General features: G+C 41.1%; 1 protein-coding gene, 1 non-coding gene and 1 pseudogene across 2 annotated transcripts in view; all 3 read left to right on the top strand.

Moving 5' to 3' along the window:
* The window catches only part of AIM2 (absent in melanoma 2), a 140854-nt gene that overhangs the window by 28405 nt on the left and 96284 nt on the right, over positions 1 to 16165 (top strand). The window lies entirely within an intron of this gene.
* LOC101440545 (ribosomal protein eL22-like pseudogene) lies at positions 812 to 1159 on the top strand (annotated as a pseudogene).
* On the top strand, positions 10433 to 10506 carry TRNAR-UCU (transfer RNA arginine (anticodon UCU)). Its single transcript has one exon. It is a non-coding gene; the product is annotated as a tRNA-Arg (tRNA).

Raw genomic sequence — 16165 nt, 5'->3', positions numbered from 1 at the left:
TACATTGTTAGACTGTAAATCAGCGTAGCCTTTTTGGAGGATATTTTGGCAGAATATATAAAAATTTACAGTAAAAATACCAGCAGTACTATTTCCACAAACCTGTGCTATGGATCTACTCACGTATCAGTACCATGATTTATGTACAGGTATATGCATTGCATCATTGTTTCCAGTAGGGAAAAATTGAAAGCAACCTAAATATCTATCAATTCTAAATTGGTTAAATAAATTTTGCTATATCTATTCTTTATAATAACAACATAACAGTTCAAAAGAATGAAGTAAGTTTATATGTGCCAATAGGAAAAGATACCCAAGATGTATTAAGTGAAAATATTAAGCTAAAATAGGAAAAAAACCTAAAACAGTACCCTTTATATATGTAAATGTGTATTTATATAAATGACCTTGGCAAGATACCTAACCTCACTATTTTATATTTCTTATAGGAATAATAGAAATAATAATACTTTCTCTCTAGGGTTCATGTGAGGATTGGATAAATTAATTCATTTAAAGTGCCTTGAATAGTATCTGGCATATGGTGGGCTCTCAATGAATGCTCCTATTATTAAGATACACATTAAACTCAGGTATTCACTTCTGAGATGGAGATGAGATTTAAGACATAAGCAGGGTGACTGAAATTCTTTATACTGTATGTATACTTAAAAATTTTTAAGAAGTAATCATTTGCTTGTGTATTGAATGAGTAAAAACAAAAGAAGAATAATTTTAAGAGCTTATTCCAGGAAGATCAGTTCCAAGATGGTGATAGAGCTCTCTGATGATTCAGCCAATCCTCAAGATGGCACTGCAGAGAGACAAGAAGCCTAAGATGTCAACCTGGAAGTTTAACTTAGATCCTGCTCATCCAGCAGAAGACGGAATTTTTGAACAGTTTCTCTGGGAGAAGGTTAAAGTCAATGGGAAAACTAGAAATCTGAGAAATGCTGTTCTCATTGAATACTTCAAGAATAAAATCACAGTTGTTTCTGAGAAACAGTTCTCTAAAAGGTATTTGAAATACCTTACCAAGAAATACCTTAAGAACAGTCTTCATGATTGGCTGCATGTGGTTGCATCTGATGAAGAGACTTATGAACTTTATTATTCCAGAAGTCAAGATGAAGTTGGGTCTGAGTTTGAAGCCTAGGTGAGGCCTCCCCTCACAGTGCTTTGCTTGCTAGTAAAACAATTGCAGTGTACAAGATAAAGAAACATCTAGAAATGGACTTTTAATTTACTGGTGAATAAAAGCATTATACTCTCAAAAATAAAATAGTGATAGAAATCCAGGAACAGAGTAAAAATATCTTGAGCTAAGGTAATGGCTTTGGGAACTGAGAGGACAAGCTACATATGGTGTTGTTATGGGAAGCAAGAGAGAGAAGACAGGCATGACTCTCAGGTTTGGGATCTGAGTGAATTGGAAAATGCTGAAACACTGAAAGAAATAGTGGAGTCAGGAGAAGTTTTCTTTTGTGGGATGTAGTATTTTGTGATGGAGGAAGATTAATTTTTGTTCAAATCACATTAAGCTTAATTTATTGGGAATCCATCTACTAGGGAATATTCAGTAGACTGGATGTAAATACTGATACTGTAAAGGAAAACAGGAGCTCTACCACTTTGAGGTAGACAAGTAGGTCGATCTAAAGTTCTCAGGTCTCATTTCGAGACTTCCCACCTAATATTTCCATTATTAAAAATAAAGAGTTATGATATTATGGAACTAACCATGGGCTAGAAGGAAAAACACCAGTTCTGGTCATGTCTTTTATTCATTCTTTTTTCAGTAAACATATCGAGTAACTATCACATTGCAGGCACTGCTCAGACTGTCAAGGATAGAAAGAACTCAAGTGCTTGCTGTCTGGCAGGAGGCAGACATGCACAAAACTGATCACAGTGCAGTGCACTCAGGGTGCCAAGAGCCACACGCACAGGGTGCGGTAATGCTGGAAAGATAGGTGAGGACTAACCTCGTGGGACTGAGGTGGATGTCAGGGAGGATATTACAGAAAATGAGGTGATTGAACCAAATCGTCAAGGAGGAGGAAAAATCTTCCAGGTAGATGTGGGGGTGGGGAGAAGAGAAGGAAGGGTATTCCAGAAAGAGGAAACATTGCATATCAGGGCATACTAGTATAAAAATGGAACCCTCTCCCTTCCCCTTTCTTTTCAGGGAACTGTAAGTACTTTGACATTGCAGAACATAAGGAAGAAGTAGGGGTTGGGATAGTAGTAAATGAGTTTCAATAGGGATCAGATGATAAATTGTGTTTAGGCAGTACTGACAAATAAGAGAAAATTTAGGCAATGGAGAAACATTGAGGGATTTCATCCTCAAGAAAAATCATGATCGCTCTGTTGGTGGATGGCCGATGGGTGAGAGGGGAGCAGTGCTGTTGACAGGTGTGTGTGTGTGTGTGAGGGGGAGGGGGGTATTAAAATAGTTCTAAAAATCATCCTAGGAAAGTGAACTATAACCTGGCAGAAGCAATGGGAATGGACAATGAGACATAGATTTGAGAGCTATTAAAGAGGCAGAATTGATTCAACTAGCAGTGATTAAATTTGGAAGATAAGGGTTGAGAGAGAAGTCTTGACAGACTCCAGCTTTCTGGCATAAGTGACTGGATGCCAATACTGCTTTTATCAAATCAGCCTTCTTTCAATTTGTTAGTAGCGTGAAACCATTTCTATGACTGTGGTTCAGATCTCCTTTATAACTTATCTTGATTACTTCGAAAGTCATAGTAATCCTTGGTCTTATTAAAGGGCAGTTCCCTCTGATCATTTGTTTTTCATCCTATCCTATCCTATCCTGTTCTTTGCTGTGCTATGCTATACTATTTCCTTTCTCTTCTATTTAATAAAATAAAAATACTAACATTCTGACTTGAAGTCTGATGAACACTGCTCATTGCAACACTGATATTTAAGAAGCAGAAAGAAGAGGAGGGGCTGGTGAAAGAGATTGAAAAGGAAGGGCCAAGAAACAGGAGGAGAGTGAGAGTAGCATGTGTTATAGAAGCCAGAGGAGTGAACGTTTTCAAGAAGGAAGGTGTGGTCAGTAGTGTGAAGTGCTGCAGAAAGGTGAATTTGACAACTAGAAAGCCTCTAGTGACTTTAACAAGAACATTTTCTCAGCAGCTAGACTGCAGTCAATTGAGGGATGGGTAGGGAGTAAGGGAAAAGAGACTGGGGATAAAAATTAGTCTAAAAATTTTCTCGTATTTTATTTCATATACATCTCATGCTGACCTTACAAGGCAGATATTTTAATTTTTGTAATTAAAAAAAAAAAATCAGATGAGTAACCTGAGTTTCATTTAGGCACTTGTCTTCATCCAGTAAGTTCCAGAGCTGGAATTCAAACCGTTTTCATCCTCACTTTTGAGTCTGTAGTTTTCCAATTGAACCATAATGACAATCTTTTTTTGTGTGTAATATTGGATAAGTAATTTAATCTCTATGGGGCTGAGTTTAGTAATCCATATAATTATAGATGGAGAGAATTGACAAAAATTATAGACTAAAGAAATACAGAGAATAGAAAGTAAACATTAATTCTGTTAGCATTATCAGTTTAATCTTCAAGCTAGGTTGTTTTTTTTTTTTTTACATTTATAAAGTAACAAATGCATATGGTAAAAAAAATCAACTGGTATATTTGGTTAAAATTGAGACTAAATTATTTTTTATTTTTTTTTCCCATTTTCAGCATTCTCTAATTCTGGGAAGCAATTATTTGATTCTTTCGATTTTTCTAGTTTATTACACTAAGCATTCAGTACCCTCCTTCCCCTTCCCTACATTTTTCAAAGAGACTATATAACCAGAAGTGATTGAGTGACATTATAGTGCAGTAAAAAAGAGAACTGAATTAGGAGCCAGATACCCTGACAGTGGGTACCAGCTTTGTGAATGACTAGCTAACTGATATTGATCACGTTGTTTTATTTATCAAGGACATCAGTTTCCTATGTTCTAACTCAAGATAACTGAGAGTAGAATGAGCCACTAAAGTAGACATCACAGAAAATTTATCTAATGCTACTCTCCCTCTCTTCTAAGCACCCATAACCTTTTATTCCGCCTTGGGGCTCTTCCCAGGCCTGACTGCCCCTCCTAGCCTAGCCTAGCCTTGGAGCATCACTCTATAATTGCAAAGACAGGGACGAGACCTCTGGGGAAAAGGCTCAGACCCTTGCTTCCTGAAACAAATTGTAACAGCACTAGTCTGTGCCTCTCGGCGGGCACCCTCTCTGGAAACCTGTCTGCATCAATGACGGAGGTCGAAACCCTGCACACAGAGAGGCCAGTCCTGGCCCCAAGACTTGCTAGTTGAGTGACTTTGGGCAAGCCACTTCATGTCTTTGATCAAAGTTTTTATTTTGTAAAAGGATGATAATGGTAATAGTTCTTCCCATGCTACAGGATATGTCTGATGATAAAATGACATAAAGAATTTAGAGTAAAATGATAGACTGCAGAACTAGGGAGGATCTTAGGAATTCAGCCATATATAAAAGGAGAAGAACCTAAGCCTGAATGAGATTAAGCAGCTTATACTTGACCCTGTGATCAGTGTGAGAACTGAATGTTCTTTAGGAACAGAATTTAGAAGGACCAATCCTATGTAGGTAATGGTCAACCATTATGTCAGGATAAACATTGTATGGATGTTGGTATGATTTGTCCAATATAAGATGCCTTTGTGAGGACAAGTTTAATCTTTGGACCATTTCATGACCATACATTTTGTTTAATTAAACTGATACATTGCAAAAGGTGAATACTTTACTCTCTTTCCCAATATGGAGTTTGCTTTACCTGATTCATCACATAACTCATTCCAGGCTGAATGAGAAGTGAGACTGAGATAGCTGAAGGATAAAAAACAAAACAAAACAAAAAAAAAGAGCACAGTTTACTCATAATATTAGGTGAAATCATTGTTCTTGACTCCATTGGCCTATGAACATAGAATCCTTGACACTTCCTGGATGCATTTTCTAACTCTTTGGTCTCTGGCTGAAAGTATCTGGCTCTTTTAGGACCAGGAATGCCAGAGTGACAGTGAAGATTAAAGATGCCAGCCTATCCCCATAGTAATGCAATGCCTGGGGATTAGTAGGCCCCTATTCAAGGCCTCCTATTTTTATAGCCCATGGTACAGCGTCCCATGCAAAGAGGCAAAACAGACACTGGCTCTGCTTTGTAGAGCCAGCCAGATCCTGGAGGTGAGCATGGGGAATGAAGTATGAACAAACACCTCGTTCTGGACAATGCTGAAAAATGTCACGCTAGATCCACTGGGTGGAAGGACATTCAGAAAAATAGATGTTATAGAATTAAGAGTTAAGGAGAATGGGAGATCAAGACTGAAAGAATGGAAAGCGGCTGAGTAAAGAGGTCTGGAGAATGAAATATGGAGGGGAAAAAAAGGGGCCTGAGGATGAAGAACAGAGAATACCTAAGACTCTGGTGCCAAATGACAGAGTATAATGATTGAGGGGGTTGGCAGAGGAGCTCAGAGGGCTTGGGAAGTTAAGAAAACCTTAAGGTTTGGTAAGAAGATAGACAAAGAGAGAAGACCAGTGGGCTGAATCTGACCAAGACCAGGATCAAAGACTTTAGAGAATAGTGTTTGGCATAGATGAGTCCTGGGACAAATGAGAATAGATGGGGACATAACCTAGAGAATTGAGCATTATGGACTAGATTGGAAAAGGACTGCAGAATGAGGGGAGAAGTGAAAAGGACATGAATGAAGAGAGGTCTGCACAGAGGAGAAAGGGACTTTTTAAAGCAGGAAATGACTAAGGATGACTGACATTGAGGAGGAAGGAGAAAATTATTGAGGATGGGAAGAAGAAAAAGTAAGAGGACAGGACTGGTGAGCGAGGTCTGAACACTCCGGAAGGTAATGTCTTGGGATTAGAAACCAAGGTGTAGAGTGTCCAATTCTAAAGAGGAGAAGGGAATTGAGCTAGAGAGTAGCGTGTAATTAATTTTATGTGTTGGGGGATCCAGATGAAGCAAAGGGAAATTTTACCCCAAAGTTCCTATAATGATTGGAGGGACATGGCAGCCTTCTGCCCCACTTTTGTTCAACATTGCCAGCTCCTCATCCTACTTGATGAAAGAGAGCATTGGGACACATATCCTTGTGACACATCTCTAGAATTCTCTAGCCAGGTGGGAAATAGAGGCATTCACTCATGGGGGCCTGGAGGGTTACTGTGTATGGGCGGGCAAGTTTCCCAGGAAAGGCAGATTCTATCCCGGATTCTTCACCATTCCCAAATCCCATTTTGGGGGTCGAGAACTACTGTGACTTATGATTACTAAGTGCATTGTGTTGTCTACTAGCCCTTGGTGGTCCATTCCAATGTCTAAAGAGATTGGTTCTAGGTATATTTTGGGGGAAGCTTGAGAGGGCTGGGTAACCCAGTTGGACTGGGCTAGACCAGGAAAGGTTTCTGAAATTTGGAGGGGATAATTAAAGCAAAATTGACTCTGCATTTTCTCTCCTTTGACTTGATTCTCAGTCTTATTACCTGCATTATCTCACTTCTTCCCTCTTAGATGATAAGAGAAGAGTTGAGAAGGCAGTGTACTATCTGCAGCCAGGCTCATTGGCTGAGGAAGGAGGGCAATGGGAAACTTAGGGAACTTAGATGCTTTGCTAGGATGGGGCTAGAAAAATGCATAAAGTGAGGAATAGACAAATGAGCCCAGGGCAAGATCACATGAAGGCAGAATGTCCAAAATGGAACTGAGGGACACTTACTGTATAGGGATATCCATTTTGCCCTTCTTTAAAGAGTAGGGAGTTATGAACTGAACACCTGTTAGTTCTGCAGAGTGGGTTTAGCATCATAGACCTGACCTTATAAAGTACTTTATTCAATACTCCTAGGAGGTGCTGACAGAAGGCACCAAGGTAGGCTGATTCCTAGGAGGTGAGTAGTAAGAGGAAGCTGGTAGTAGGCAGGGACAGAAGAAAAAGGTATATGGAAACCACGTCTAGTGAAAATGTTCATAATAGGTCTGAGTTTATAAAGTTTGGGGCATTGTAGGAAGATGAAAGTACAGAGTGTAAGGACCGTGTTGTCCATAGGATTATTTCACTGTCTTACTCCATCTAATATCCCCTGGCATTTAAAACATGGACTAGTTGGTATTGGTGCCTTTAGGGAAGTTGTGAGTATGCCCAGAAGTGCGTGTGGGATTTAATTGTATTTGTTTCCAGGCCAGAGGGAGAATTTTTGGTGTTTGTCATATGCATCCCAGCATCATTTTATGAATGAAATAATGTATGACTCTCACCAGTTTGTCTGTAGGGTCAAGGAGAGGTATTCACTTAGCAGCATGAGTAATGTTTGAGTCACAGATCTTTGTAGAGTTAAATCAGTGGGTTTTTTTTGGAAAAAGAATGTACTTATCTCCTAAGGGGTTTATATAAATGCACATGACATATATCTAGTTTCAAAGAAGATAAAATGTACTGTCCTCAATCATTTTGAATGGCTTAACCTCATCTTTCCTGCCACTTTAAAATATGGCTTTCTTTGAATGTTTCCCTCCTTATTTTAAAATTAAAAACCTAGTTTAGAGACATTATTCACACTTGCTTAACTTGCTTATCAAGAAACTTTATCTGATTTATGGATGATAAAGCTAAACAAGAAATGTTAGATATCTCTTATTTAACAAAAAGCCTTGGACTAAGTCCAGAGTATTTTTGTTAATATAGATTATAAAGGGTACCTGGAAAGACTTGGGGTGGAGGTTGGTTGCTAGAATGGAGAGATTTCTGTGGGTTGATTTGGGGGAGAGGGGAATGAAGGGAGGGTATAAACAGAGAAAGGAACAAACCAGGAAAGAGAATGGAGGATTATAACTCATGGAATAGAGAAAGGAAGGGAACACACCCTTCATTCCAGGACATCTCAACTAATCTTTGCCAACAACATTACTGTATTATTGTCCCCACTTTACAAATGAAGAAACTGAAGATCAGAGAAGTTAAGTAATTCTCTCAAGATCTCAAAATAAAAAGCTGCACAGTTTGAACTTGAAGCTAGGCCTTTCTGCTTCCAGAGCCACAACCTCTGACTCTTCATTTGGAAAAATTGCTACCTTGCCCCGTGGGCAATAAGATTGATTCTTTCTTGTCTCCTATTTGTCTTTCAGAGTGGTTCCCATGTTGGATTTTGCCTACAGACTCCTTGGGGGTGGGATCATGCCATTATTTCTTTCATCTGTGTGTTCCCAGCACCAAGTGAGAACATTGCAAAAAAAAAAAAAAAAAAAAATTGAAGCTTGAAGCTCTTGGAGAAAGTAGGAGAGCTGGGAGTCCAGGCTGTGGAGAACACACAATGTCCAAGAGGCAGTGAAGTTTGGAGGATAATTCCAGGGACTGATAGATTTCTTGGGTAAGGGTCAGTGTCTTTGTGAAGAGCAGAGGGCATAAGTGTGTATGTAGAACATTGAGCTGGTGGAAGGAGTCTAAGAGTCTAGGCATTCATTTCCCTTGCACTGGAGGTGTTCACTGCTGGCCTGTGGGTTCAGCTCTCTTTGCCGCATGGCCCCTTGACTAGTTCCTTGACTAGGACATTATTAGTTGCCATCCAAAGTAATACCCGGGTCAGCGTTCAGTTCTATATGTCAGGTGCTGGGAGTCCTCTGGGTAAATGTGTGAAGAAATACCCATTCTTTGCCTACTTGCTTGAGATTTATAATATACCTACCTCTAGGTCCTAGATGACAGGCAGACATGTTTGGAGTGGCTGCTTTCCCCCAGGTGTTAGAGAGCCCTCTCATCGCATCCCTGACCCCACTGAATTGCTTGGTCCTGCTCCCCACCAGGTCTCACTCAGGCCTGTTTGAATGGGGAGGGAAGTGTAGCGTATTGCAATGGTAGTCTTAGAGTCAGAAGAGTCCTTAAAGAGCTTCTAAGGTAAGCACTTCAGTTAGTCATATAGTCTCTTCATTTGACTGGCACCTGATCTCACAGGTTAGAAAGAACTGCCTTGACTTATGTGTTGGCAGTGTCCAGAACACACTGTGGCCTGGAAAGCACATGCTGCAAGGGATGAGGGGCGAGACTGAGTCTACTCTCTGTTTTTATTGTCACCTTTCGAGTAGGAGTGGGGTGGCAGACATTGAATCAAAGTCTTTAAATCAATACATTGTCATCAGGAGCAGACACCAATTATCTCCCGATGTGTCTGGGAACCAAATAGAATATGAGCTGAAGGTAAGGTAAGAGGGATTTAGGTTAGACATTCAGGAGAACTGGCACAGTGGAAATTATAACCAGCAGTGATTATGGAATTGTCTTCTTTAGAAGACTTAAATATAGGAACCATTTTCTTTGATCTGGACAGAGTATCCAGCTATGGAGGATCAATTTGTTTGTTCAAGGACAACTTTAGCAAGCACAGGCAGCTGAGAAACCCTTATTCTTTGCATTAGGCAGAACTCTGGGAGGAAAGAATGTCAGGGACTTGGGGCTGGGGAAGGTGGAGGAAGGGGGAGCAGGTATTCCCGGAGGGCTATGTAAGGACCATTTATTTCATGAACAAATTGCCATTCTCCTCTCTTTCTCACACACACCTACACACACATTCTCTCTCTCTCTCCCTTTCCCTCTCCCCCTCACACTCACTCACACTCTAACACACGAATTCAATACTATACAGCCTCCATCCCTATCCTTAATTCTAGTGAAGACGCTGAAGGAACATCAAATCAGACTCCCGGTACCTCTTCCTGGGGCTTGACAAATACAGCTCTTAAAGCTGAGAACTGGACCAGTCTCCTGGAGTCCTGCTTCCCTGCTATTCTCTACCGCTGTTACACTGTTTCTTTACGGAAGCAGCTCTTTTGTTTCTAGGATCCAGGGTTTTTGTTTCTGTTTTTGTTTCTAGGATCCAGGGTTTTCCTGAATCCCCCAGTTTTGCCCAGCCCCTGTCTGAGAATAGCTGGACCAGGGTGAAACCACACTGAGGGAGTAGGGGTGGAGGTAGAGATGGCTTCTGCTTTCTCCGCAGGGCTGGGTGTGCTCTGTTTAATTAGCATGAGAACACAGAGGCTTCCTCGGAATCCTCTTTTAGGGATGGAGGGGAAACAGAGCAAAGGCTCTTGTTCTGTCCTTGTCCATTAGGGATTCTGGAATTGGGAAAATGTTCACCATTACGTCCTCCAATTCTCTGAGGACCCCAGGACCAGGGTATTGAGAAAAGCTTTGATGGAGCCGGCTGGTGGATCTCCACTCCAGATTTTCCAGCTGTCCCTGCCCCCCCCCCACACACACACACTGCTCAGAGAGCAGGATGCAGAGATGGTTTGGTGATGCAGAAGGTATGTGCTTTTTCAGTTCTGGTGCTGATGCTGTGTGTGTGGTGAGGTCTCTGTGGCGCAATGGACGAGCGCGCTGGACTTCTAATCCAGAGGTTCCGGGTTCGAGTCCCGGCAGAGATGATCACCTGGCAGGTGCCTCTTTTATTATATTTGCTGCCTCTCTAGGGTGATAATTATATTTATCTCTCCCCGGAGGCTTTGGGAGAGCTGAAGAAAACCACTTTCCTTGGGAATCCTGGACCTCTTCTTCTTTTCCCTCCCCTCCCTGTTCATTCGTTCTCTGCACTTCCCTTACTGGCTTTCATTGTCTAGCAGAGGATCCGATATCTGCCACGTCTTTCTGCTCAGTCTAACACAACCTTTGAATTTTTTGCTTCATGATGGGATAATTGGCACACAGTGACTGAAATGCCAGGTCACAGGTTTGGAACTGCTATAATTCCTTGCTCTTACCGCCGAAAACCAAAAAGACAGATTGTCCTGTATGCCAATGGGAAGATGTCCAGCTGTCCTCTAGGGTAACACCCATTTTGACCAAGATGATCTTTTATGGATCAGGAGACGTGTTCATGCAGAGAGTAATTTCTTATACTATCTTTGTCAGCTTTGTTTGCTTTCCTAGGGCTTTTTGTGCTAAAGCTCATCATTCATTTCCTCATTTACAAGGTGAAATGTAGTCTTTGCTCTTTGTTTCAGTGGAACAAACCACAGCTATATACTAATTACCAGCCGTGAGTTGAATTCTGTCCCTAGAAACTCAAAGCCCTGATCTCCTCACTTGAAAAGTCCTCCACCTTTCCTGTTTGCAGGGCGTGCTTGGAGGGTTGCATCTGAATGTTATTTTCCTAACTCTGGATTTCCAACAAGCTATATTCTTACCACCTCTCGCATCTCACATTCTCTTCTGCTCTCTTTCCTTCTCTCATCTAATGGGGCCACATTCAGCCAGATTGGGACATGGCTTGGGATTCTATTTTGGGCTGATCTGGCTCATACTCTGGCGTATTGCTGTCTTTAGTATATTAGCCAGAGAAGACTTCTGTGCCTGGAACTGACCGCGACCTCAGGTGAACAATGGAAACTTAAGAAGACTTATGTCTCCTTCCACTTCTGGGGAGAGTCAGCATCTCTCCCATGTGGGGCAGCTCTGGACTGGTGAGCAGATGACATAGCCTTTCACTTGCACTTTGGGGAGTACTCACAGGGTTTAACCCACTCGTGCCAGGGGTAGGGTATTGACGGGGCAGACAGGAGGACTTTGAGGGAAATAGATGTGCCCCTTCCCCTCCAGGACACACACATGCTCATAGGAATTGAAACTCCTAAAATTCTTTTGAAGTAATAGATTACTTTGATGTGACTTAAAAGCCTTACAGTGAGAGCCAACATAGCTCTACCTTTCTGAGTTACTTTTGTGGAATGTCAATTCAAATACTAACTCTCCTACCAGCCCTGTGGATAAACCCTTTGGAAGATATTGGTGTGGTCAAGAAATTCCTAAGCAGCTCTTCCTTGAGACTTACTTTTATTGTTAACTCAGCTAATCCTACATACTATTGCTTTAAGTCCTAGCCTGAGAGAAAAAATTGTTGCATATGGTAGGGGGAGGAGATTGTTGTTAAGGGGGTGTGACATTTTTCAATCACAATCCCTAATATCACATCTTTTGAACTTCTCCTGACTGCATCATTCTACTGTAATGCAGCTGCCCCACAGTAAGTTTTGAGAAAGTAAGGTTGTCCCTGAATCACTGTTAATGGTCAGGGCAAGGATAAACTTCATTCTGGTCCATTCTAAGGTTTGCTCATTTCTAGAGACTTTCTAGGAAAAATGATCAGGCTTCATGGAATTGCAGGGGCAGTAAGGGTCGGGAGGGGATGTGTACCCAAGATGGATTAGCTGAGATGTCCGATCAGGGTGAAGTCCTATGCCAGTGAGAACTAAAACCCATAGATAATCCCCCAAGCCTGATTGTAGCCAGTCATTTCCATTTTCTAACTTGGAATCAGAAGGCCTTGGTTTAAATTGCAGCTTTGCCAACTTGCTAAACCTCTCTGAATTTTAATTTGCTTATTTATAGGAACAGGATTATATATCTGTCCTAAAAATGTGAAAATGGATGAAAAAGTTTATTGTAGAATTCTATAAAAATTTATAGGCTGATGATGTTAATTTTCCAAATGGCTTTGTCTCTCTTTTCAGTACGTGGGAAAGGTACCTGGCCACAAAGTAGGGAAATGAAAGAAGGAAGTAGAGAGGGTCTGCCTAATTGGTCCCTGCTTGGAACTGATGGCTCCTGTGTGCCATCAGTTTGGGACTGATGCTGACCTTGGCTACCCTAAGACAGAAGACAGATTGGCTTTTCTGGCTGGTGGGATCTATCAGAGGACAGATGTTCCCTCTGTGTTCTAGATACAGGGTTTCAGCTCAGCCAGGTAGGCAGACGCCTCTGCCAGCTATACCTAAGGGAACTAGAAACTTCTACTTACCCAGATGTCACCCCTCAGCTCCCTCAATCTTTGAGGGATGGCATTTAGGGGATTTGAGGCAGGATATTTACAAGGACTGGAGGCAAGATTTTCCACACTGGGGAAAATTCTTCCATGTGTGATAACAGTTTTCTTCTTAATACATGAGGGTTAAACTCTTACGAATACCATAATTAATGTATTTTAAGCATACCCTTAGAATTTAAAATGTAAATGGTAGTTGTTTTTTCAAATATAAAGTTGCTTCACTGTAGGACTCAACTACTTAAGAGGTGTTGGACCTGACCATTAATTGCAAAGTATGTGGGTATGTGGGTAGGCTATGTCTTATTTATTATTGTGTTCACAGTGTCTGAGATATGATAGGCATTTGATGGCTATATTTGAAAGAATTAATGCTAATTTATGTTGGCTATAAATTATGTAGATAGGAAAGAGAAAGAGATGTAGCTCCTGGAGAGCCAGTAACACAGGCAATATCTTTATGCATTAATTCATTCATTTAACAAATATTCAAGGGGCCACTTTGTGCCATCTTCAATATTCTAAGTACTGGGACCCAAAATAACAGTCCCCATGCTCATGGCATGCATATTCCCATGAAAGAGACAAGCTGTAGACAAGTAAATAAGTATTATGGAATAAATTGAGGTAGCAATAGATGCTATGGAAGAATTTTCATGGGAAGAGTTTTGATCAAGGAAGACCTCTTGCAGGTGGTGCCATTTGAGTGAAGGCCTGAATGAAGCCAGGGAGCACAATGAGAGCTGCACGGAAGGGCATTCCAAAGAGAGAAACCACAAACGAGAGCGCCCTGGGATGGCCATGAGCTTAGCGGCTTTGAGGAAAAATACTGTGGTCAGAGCAGTTGGTATGGAAGGAGAGATCGGGAAAGTGGTATGACAGTAGTTCAGAGACTAATAGGCGGTGTGTCACACAGGACAGGGTTCTCTGGCCTGTCACCTCCAACTCTACCTTTGTATAATAAGTCTGATATAGTCTCACTTCTCCTTTACTGTCTTATAATCAGATTCATAAGCAATATAACCTTCCTATGCACACGGTGAAACAAATCAATATAATCTTCTAATTGTAATAAAAAAATAAAGGGAAATAAATTTTCAAAGGAATAATAAGGATTTTAATATGGACATGCCACATCAGCCATCTTGTGGTTATATGAAGAATCACCTTGAACGTAGCAGCTATGTTTGCAGACCAAGGCGGGCGTGTTGTATTGCTAACATAAATATTCACAAGGGGTGTCACTCACCAGCAGTGTTGTGATTTTTTAAACTGGGAACACTTCTTGATAAATTTTTGATCAAAACAAAGTAAATTTCCTTACAAAGTATGTAGTAAATTGCATTCCTGCAATATTTAAGATGTTTAAACCATGCAGAAAACTCTCTGCATTTATATGTAAAAATGAGTTAGACTCCAGATTCATATACTTTACCTACAAATAGGTTTTTAGTAAGTCATTCAAAAGAAGGGCACCAACAACAGGGGCAGTTTTTTTTTTTTTTTTTTGTTTTTTTTTTTTTGCGTGGGATGTTTCTGCACATTGCTGGTCATATAAATCCCAGGAACCCCGGTGGTCCCCCAATCTTATGACAACAGAAAACTTGCCACCAAATTTTCAGACTGGTAAGCACTGATGTAGATAGGGCCTTGTAGGTCAGGCTTCCCTCTGTGTTATTGAAAACCTTTGGTAGGTCTGAGCAGAGGAGTGAAGGGATATGATTTAAAAGTTAAATGTCTATCCAGCACCTACAATCTGATTTATTGGACTTACCACACTCAGCTAAGATGGAGGTGAAGAAGGACAACCACCACACCATGGAGCCTAGAGTGATTACAACTGAAAATGGGAGGATTGCATCCAGCATCCAGGTGGAATCTGAGCCTCCTCTTGACATAAAGGTGCAATGGACACAACCAATCCAGTGTCCACATAGAAGAGGTGGCATTGGATTGGGAAAAGTGGACATAATGGACAAAGGGTATGGGGAAAGGCAGGAAGAGATGAGAGGTGGAGGCGTCTTCGGGACATGGAGCTGCCCTGGATGGTGCTTCAGAGGTAATCACCAGACATTGTAAATCCTCACAGGGCCTACTTGATGGAATAGAGGAGAGTATGGGCCATGATGTGAACCAATGTATATGAGGTGCAGAGGTGCCCAAAGATGTACTTACCAAATCCAATGGATGTGTCATGATGATGGGAACGAGTGTTGTTGGGGGGGGGAGACGGGGGGTGGGGGGGTGGGGTTGAATGGGACCTCACATATATATTTTTAATGTAATATTATTACAAAGTCAATAAAAAATAAAAAAATTAAAAAAAAAAAATAAAAGTTAAATGTCTAATTTTCACTGTTGGTAGAGAATAGACTGCAGTGGGGGAGAAGGTTTGTAGGTCTGCCCTTTAGAAATGGCAGAGTGTAGTGCTGTGGCTTCCAAGTAGTGGTACTAGCAGCACAGAGATGAAGGGTTTTTATAACCATGTCCATCTCCAAAAGTGATTTAAGATCTCTGGAGAGCTGACCTGACACCTACTTAACCTATATTTTGCCTAGTAACTTGCTATATTTCTTCCATTACCACAGTTGTTATCTACTAGTGAAAATCTTCATTTTGCTGTTGTAAAAGTCCTAGCAAAATAGAACTTACTCCCCAAAATGCTACTATACTCCTCAATACTTCCTACAAATTAAAATGGAACAGAATATCTTTAACCTTCTCTATGTCCTCTTTGGAGATTGGGTCTTTTTGCCTCTGCGATGGCCCTTGGAGAGACCAAATGGCGAAACGTGGAGTATGATGATGAGAAATGGAAAACCAGGAGCACAGTGGAAGAAGCACCTGTATGGGAACCACACAGCCCTGGGTTTCAATCTGAGGTCTTGATCTTTACTTGCTGTGTGACTTTGGACAGGCTCTAGGTCTCTCTAAGCCTTGGTTTCCTCATCTTGAGAACAGGCCAAATAATATCTAGAAGGTAAATAATAAAAAAGGTAAAATGTAAAGTGCCTGGATGCTTAGATGGAAGTAGGTGCGAATCACAGGCTAGTTCCTTTGTTTATGGGCAGTTCTTTCATCCAGTCCTCTTCAGATGGCATGTGTCAAGAGAGCTTTGTGGAGGCCCTGTGTGGGGGGTTAAGAGAGGCAACAATGTGGGTCTCATGCTTCTACCCCAAGAAAATGCTTGGGCGTGGTGAAGTCCTGGCAGAAGTAGGAAACACGTCATACATTTCTGATCGTGCTTATCGTCCAGGAGCTGTTTG

This window comes from Dasypus novemcinctus, chromosome 13 (genome assembly GCF_030445035.2).
Source record: "Dasypus novemcinctus isolate mDasNov1 chromosome 13, mDasNov1.1.hap2, whole genome shotgun sequence".
NCBI classification, from domain to species: domain Eukaryota; kingdom Metazoa; phylum Chordata; class Mammalia; order Cingulata; family Dasypodidae; genus Dasypus; species Dasypus novemcinctus.
Note: the sequence above shows the minus strand (reverse complement) of the source record. Positions and strands in the feature narration are given on the sequence as shown.